The following is a 6,915-nucleotide window of genomic DNA, read 5'->3' as shown; positions in this document are numbered from 1 at the left end:
ATATGTTCTAATGGGCAAGACCATATAGCAAGGATAAGATACCATACTGCATTGGACTAGGTGTTTGTAATTCTAAGGAAATCATAAATCTTGCTTGTTTGATATACATAAAAAGGAATTCTGCCTTATATTAAAAAAAAAATAGCCAAGAGTCTTCTCTGGTTGCATTTGACTGGATTTGGAGAAATCACAACTTTCTTACTCTAATCTATAAGTAAGTCAAAGATTTGAGCTGCCCATGAACTAGAGGCAGAATCCATGATAGTGAATAAGAAGTAGTGTTCATATAAATGGACCTGGTTCCAACTTACTGCAATAGTAGGAAACAATGGGTGGGGTATTAGCAGGATTCTAAATAATGAGATGATTTTCAGTGTTTTCTTCCTTTGGGATTAAAAGTGAAAAAAAAAACAGTTTTCTTGGATCCATTGATCAAAACATTAAAAATAAAATAGTGCTCACTTCAGCAACACATATACTAAAATTGGAAGATACAGAGATTAGCATGGCCCCTGCACAAGGATGACATGCAAATTCATGAAGCGTTCCATATTTTTAACTCAAATAATGTCTTTAATAAAAATAAATTAAAAAATAAAATTTAGTTTTAAAAAATCTAAATTTGAAACTTACATTTTGCAAAGTGTTTTTTATATATCAAGTCATTTGCGTTATCAAATGGGTGTTATTTTTGCATTACAACTGAAGAAAATGGAGCTGGGATAGGTAAAGCACTTTTGCAAAGCTCACACAGTTGCTAAGTATCATAAAGCAGGTCTTTCAGACTCCAAGTATAGATTTCTATCCCATGTGCCACCTACGTATCTATAAATTGATATATTTTCCATTTTATATGATGAGCTAGCTTTATGTGTTGGACTATTTTCTGTCTAGTTCCCATTAAATAATTCTAGCTTTAAGAATAACCTGAGTTCAACTAGATTTGCTCACAGAGATGTGAAATATTGTTGTTGTATCATGAAGAGTGAAGGACTGAAAAGTGAGAGTTTACTTGTTTTGACTCTACAGATAATTGGTCAAATTAGCCAACAATTCCCAGTGTACATGGGAGCTACAGCAACTCAAGGCTTACTAATATGTATGTCTGTCAGAGTTGTAACGGAGGTGTATCAGAGGATCAAAATTGAACAGATATCAATATTTAACAAATGTACTCTTTGAGTTTAGAATCAACTGAGCTTAGCAGAGAAAAGCAAGAAGTCATTCAACTAGGAACTTTCCTAAACTATGCAAATATTTTACTAATCCCCATCATTGAGCCACAAGAAAAAAAAATCGTTCCTCTTCCATTTCAAATGAATTTGGGCTAATTGATGAATGTACTATTTTTATAATATGAATTCCAAGGATGTTCTCAGGAAAATTTCATGCTATTTTCCTCAGAAACCAACACTGGTAGTTATACTTCAGATAGAAATGAGTATCTCTAGGAACCAGTGTTGTTTCATTATTTAATTCCAAGAATTTTTTATTCTAGTTCCAAATATGTGTTCAACTTTACTTTCCTGAAGTATTTCACTTCAGAAAGAAGGTTGTTTTTAATATGGAGGTAGTCAGGTCTTCAGAATAATAGCAAACTCACCCAAACACATCCAGATCATAAAAAAGTAAAAAAAAAATATCAAAAAAGGACATCGTTTTTCTCTTTCTTCTTTCTTACTTTGTTCCTTTCCTTTTTCACTAAGAGAATTAGATTGTATAAGAGAAACTAGGACATATATGAGGACACATGGTGCAGAAGATAAAGTTTTTTGACTTGCATTCCTTAAATTTAAATTATGTATTTAGCACTATTTGATCATAGTTGTGCTGATGTGTATCTAGCCATCTGGCCCAGATTGCTCTGGGGAAGGAAGTTAGGCTGGGTGACTTAGCATAGAAGGGGGCTTCGCTCAAATCCAATTTACTTGCATGTCATGGCATCGCCTCTCTGATGTCATGGTCCTCTTTGAGAATGAAGGACAGCATCAACAACAAATGAGGTTAACAGGGGGAGTAGTAGTAACCTGAGGGGTAGAAATGAGCTTGGGTCAAGAGAAGGGTTAGAAGTTTGCCTAATAGTAAAATGCCTTCACTCCCATCTTCACCCTCAGTGAACTCATATAACAACACGTTATCAGCTTACATACTAGCTGGTTGACTTTAAGAAGGTGACTTTATTTCTCTAGTCTCAGTTCCCAGTTTGTAAAATGACTAGGTGGGCACTGGGGTCCCTTTCATCTCTAGATATGAGATTCTATAACTTTATCAAGATAGACCGCTAACTTACTTAAACTTCACTTCTCCTGAATTGGCTAGATTCCATGTCCAGATCATTTCCCCTCCTTCTCCCTAGCTCCGCTAATCCTCGACTCCCTCCAGTATTCAGAGAAGTTGGCATCTCCTCCAGTTCGGTCTCCCTTCTTCCTTCTTCTCAAATTGCTAGTTTTCTCCTCGCCTAAGGTCACAAGGCAATTATTAAGTGTCTGAGGACTGGATTTGAACTCAGGTACTCCTGACTCCAGGGTCAGTGCTTTATCCACTGTTGTTATTTTAAAGTATACTCCTATTACTTTTATAGGATATATACATACATACACATATATGTATATGATATATGTATATACATATATATGCACATAAATGTATACTTCCAACTTATACATTGCAGAATTCTAAATCACCTTCAACCACTAACATCAATCACAGAGGATAAGTCACCTGGGACAGCACCAGCACCTGAAATGTGGCCTATAAAGTGAAGTTTCCACTGTAAGCAGAAAAGATGTAATTGAATTGCCAGCCTGGTCATCCAGGGCATTGCCTGAAGAAGTGATTAAGGGTTCGATCCTTGAAACAATATTGAATCTGTGAGCCAGAGGTTGTAGGAGTTATGGACTGGAGAAGTTGGGGCCAGCTGCCTCTTAATTGCCAGGAAATGCTCTTCCCTCAGTTCACTTTTGGGATTATGAACCTTGAAAGGAAAAATCTTAAGAAGCAAATTTCTATTAAGTATTATAAATATTATATGCACTCTATAGGACTTGCAGGAATGTGACAGGTCTCTGCAAATAATACTAATAAAGCTAGGAGGATTAAAATGAAATCATATAACTCTTTGATCTTCAGTCAGTTCAATGTATTTTAATAAAAAGTAATAACCAACATTCCTATGGAGCATTAATATTTGTAAAGTGGCCTAAACATATTTCTATCATTTGATTCTAGCAAAAATATTAGCGAAAAGGATATCCCAAACTAATATCCAATGATATATCCCTATATTGAAATGTCTTTCTCAGTTTTGACATTAAAGTAGGTGTTACTATTATTCACATTGCATGGATGAGAAAACTGTTCAAATGAGTGACCTGTGATCCTGAATGTTGGAGGCAAAAATTTAAAAAAAATCCAGGTTTTTACTGATTCTAAAGTCAATAGGCTTCAGTCTGGAAACACTCTTTTTTATTTTTACAAAGCTATTTTCTTTGTAAAATTTCATAGTTTGTATTTTATTTTACATAATGTCAAAATTAAGTTGAGCACAGTGTAATACTTTGTTCTGCATTGCGCTCCACTGGGGCACTTTACATTTCTCAAAACTAGATGACAGAAATGTTCTGTCAGGTTTATCATAAGCATCAACAAGATTTTAGACATTTTGGGAGCTCAAAACCCCTACCCAACAGCATTTACTCAAGGCTGTAATCTGGGTGTGAGATTAGTTGCATCCATATGTTCTCCCCCGAGGACATATATTAAATCTTTCTGACCTTTAGTCCTAATAAAATTAAGGGGTTCTAGGATATAGTATATCTTCCAACCCTGTCCAATATTTAATATAGTCTTGATATCAAGGGGCTGTGAGAATTGAAGCACCCTTGGTCACTTCCAGTAGATCTTTAGGATGAGTCGATTCTATCTGTACTCCAATGATAGCATCTTTCTTAAGCATTATTCTATTATCAACCACTTTTTTTTCGGTTTTTGCAAGGCAAATGGAGTTAAGTGGCTTGCCCGAGGCCATACAGCTAGGTAATTATTAAATGTCTGAGACTGGATTTGAACCCAGGTACTCCTGACTCCAGGGCCGGTGCTTTATCCACTATGCCAGCTAGCTGCCCCTATCAACCATTTTTTGCAAGACCATGTAGCCTCTGCAGACGAAATGGCATCTATAAGCTTTTGAGTAGAGTAAGATTCAAATTTATGATATTCTTTATCAAAGTCTTGTTGCCAACCACATTTTGTCACATCTGGGTTTGACTGCCAAAAAATGAAGTTTACTTTATCTTGTCCCATACGGATGTAGTTTTCTGTAAACCCTGTGCTAACTTTGAAAAACTTGGACATGAACTCTTAGGTTATATTCAAAATCTGATATACAAGTCCAAAAGAATCAGTCTTTGCTGCTCCTTTACAACAAGGTATCAAGAGATCTTTCTGACTTTTTCATTAGAAGGCGGTCTGGACTGGAATATCAAACTCTGTGATAACTGTGATTGAGAATATTCAAATACAAGTTTGATATGGGCAGAAGAATAGGCTTTATTGTTGCATGAGTCTGATATGGGAAAGAATCACTATCTGCTATTTAGTAATGAAGAACATTGCATTTATTAAATGGTATGCTGTCCAGACTTGTAAGAATAGTCTTCACTGGCAGATAGTGTCTAGAAGTGTCAAATAAAGTTGCCCTAAAATAAAATCTTGGAGATTTCATCACCTCTGACTGGTTGTTCTACATAAGCCCCATAAGGATCTATGTAAACCAACTGGCTGAAAGTCTCCAAACTCAGTAAAACACCTCAATTCTTCCCAGATTTTAGAACCACCAAAGATTCCCAGACAACCAATTTTTAAGAATCATCAGAATTACTGTTAAGGTAAGTATCACACTCTGAATCAGAGGTAATTGGGAGGAGAAGCTACTTTACTTTTGTTCTAATAAAGACTTGAGATGATTATCTGGACTCTTGCAGTAGCCAAAACTGTATTCATAATATTGGCCAAAAGCATCCTGCTTGAGAAAACAATCAAGTTTGGGGGAAGAGTGGGGCCATGAGTGACCTCTAAGTAGTCAGAGGTGAAGTGCCGGAGGTTAGGTAACTGTTTCATAGACATGATCAGGAGTCTCTGAGTTGCGTGGCATTGGAAGAGGTAAACAGGTTCCAGGACGGGGAAGCAGCAGCAGCACCTGGAGCACCATGACCAAGCCTTGTGCCCTCCAGATGCCTGAGTTCTTAGCCCTCATCTTCAGGGAAACTGAGGCTCAGGAGCCATCCCAAAGGTTAATCCTCACCACCATCCCCAGAAGAGTCCTTAGAAGTCATCAAATCCAATTCTAGATGAGAAAACAAAGGCCTGCAGAGGCTAAATGATTCCATAAGGTCATAGATGCAGAATCCAAATTTGTTTAGTTCATCTCCTTTACTTTATAGAGAAGAAATGAGACTCAGGGTGGTGAAGTGCTTTCTAATGACCATAGGAGTAACAAGTTGAAATGATCAATTATGACCTGTGTTGGGTTTAAGTTGGGTCCAACTCTTTGATCCTATTGATGTTTTCTTGGCAAAGATACTGTAGTGGTCTGCTATTTCCTTCTCTAGTTCATTTGATAAATGAGGAAACTGCGGGAAAAAGGGTGAAGTGTTACAGTAAGTTTCTGAGACCAAATTTGAATATCCTTGACTCCATTGCTGGTGCTCTGCCTATTTTATCATTTAATTGTCTCTTGGAATCCCATCATTCATCCCATCATAACAGATTGCATCTGTGTTGACTCTTGGACTTCAAAATTATGTTATAATTTTTATAGCTGCATTTTGTTTTGGTGCAATAGATTTTTCCCAGTCAACACTGACAAAACACACCAAGTCTATTCCCGAAAAAGAGCATCATCATTTGGAGTCTGATTGTAATTTATAGTCAATTATATTTCCCACTTTTGCATGTTAGACATTATTAATAGTTTGAGGATAGGTTTCTACTTTGGTAGTTACATACTAATAAGTGCTTATTTTATTTACATCAATTACACTCACATGATTGTGATATCATTCATTTGAATGTCCTGCTCCATAATTCACAGCCAAACCCATCCGTACTTGCCATCTTGTAGATTGGTCTGCATCTTCTATAAATTTATCATTGGGAATCTGCCTAGTAAATAGGAATATTTGTGTCTTTGTCTTTCAGAGTTTCCTTATGGATGCTTTTGTAGACAATGCAGTCTTTTATGAAGACATTAAAAAAAGCAAACTATAGTATATGATGGTGGTGGATTATTTTCCTCCCTACTGTCTTTTCCAGAAGTCTGTAATCCTAAAAATTCATACTTCTGACCTTATAAACTTCTCCCCTTTATGCAATCATTCAATGCTCCAATCAAATTGCTCTTTTTCTTCTTCATGGACACACCATCTTCCATCTTCTTTTCTTTGAACTGACTGACCACCATGACTACAATTCTTTCCTTCCTCACCTTTGCCTCTTGGAATTCTAGGTTTCTGACCATTGAGCTCACAGTCTCTTTTTTGTATGAAATCACCTGCTTTCTCCATTTCCTATTGTCTCTCCTTCCCCCTTTATTTATCACAATTTCTTTCTTCACTCTGCATCACTGCAGGGTAGTCCCCCCCCACCCCTTATTTGGACTGAACTTGTAATTTCATCAAAATGAGTTCCTACTAAGTGACTTCATTCACCAGAATAATTTGGTACCTTTTCTATACACTTTTTAGTATGAGAATGGATGAGGACACAGGAAAAGTTCAGTGATATAGCCAGGGTCTCCCAGACTGTATGTCTTGGAGGTGGAATTTGAAACCATGTTTTCTGTCTCAGAGGCCAACTTTCCATCTACTGCACATTGCTGATGGAGTACCCTTATAGTTCTCTAAATCCCTCATTTCC

At 36.6% G+C, this 6,915-nt stretch overlaps 1 non-coding gene across 1 annotated transcript; it reads left to right on the top strand.

The window, feature by feature from the left end:
* The first annotated feature begins 454 nt into the window (after positions 1-454).
* On the top strand, positions 455-557 carry LOC141510454 (U6 spliceosomal RNA). Its single transcript, XR_012474942.1, has one exon. It is a non-coding gene; the product is annotated as a U6 spliceosomal RNA (small nuclear RNA).
* The last annotated feature ends 6,358 nt before the right edge of the window (positions 558-6,915 follow it).

The sequence above is a fragment of the Macrotis lagotis genome, chromosome 1 (assembly GCF_037893015.1).
Source record: "Macrotis lagotis isolate mMagLag1 chromosome 1, bilby.v1.9.chrom.fasta, whole genome shotgun sequence".
Classification (NCBI taxonomy): Eukaryota; Metazoa; Chordata; class Mammalia; order Peramelemorphia; family Peramelidae; genus Macrotis; species Macrotis lagotis.
This window is presented reverse-complemented; position numbering and strand designations above follow the sequence as displayed.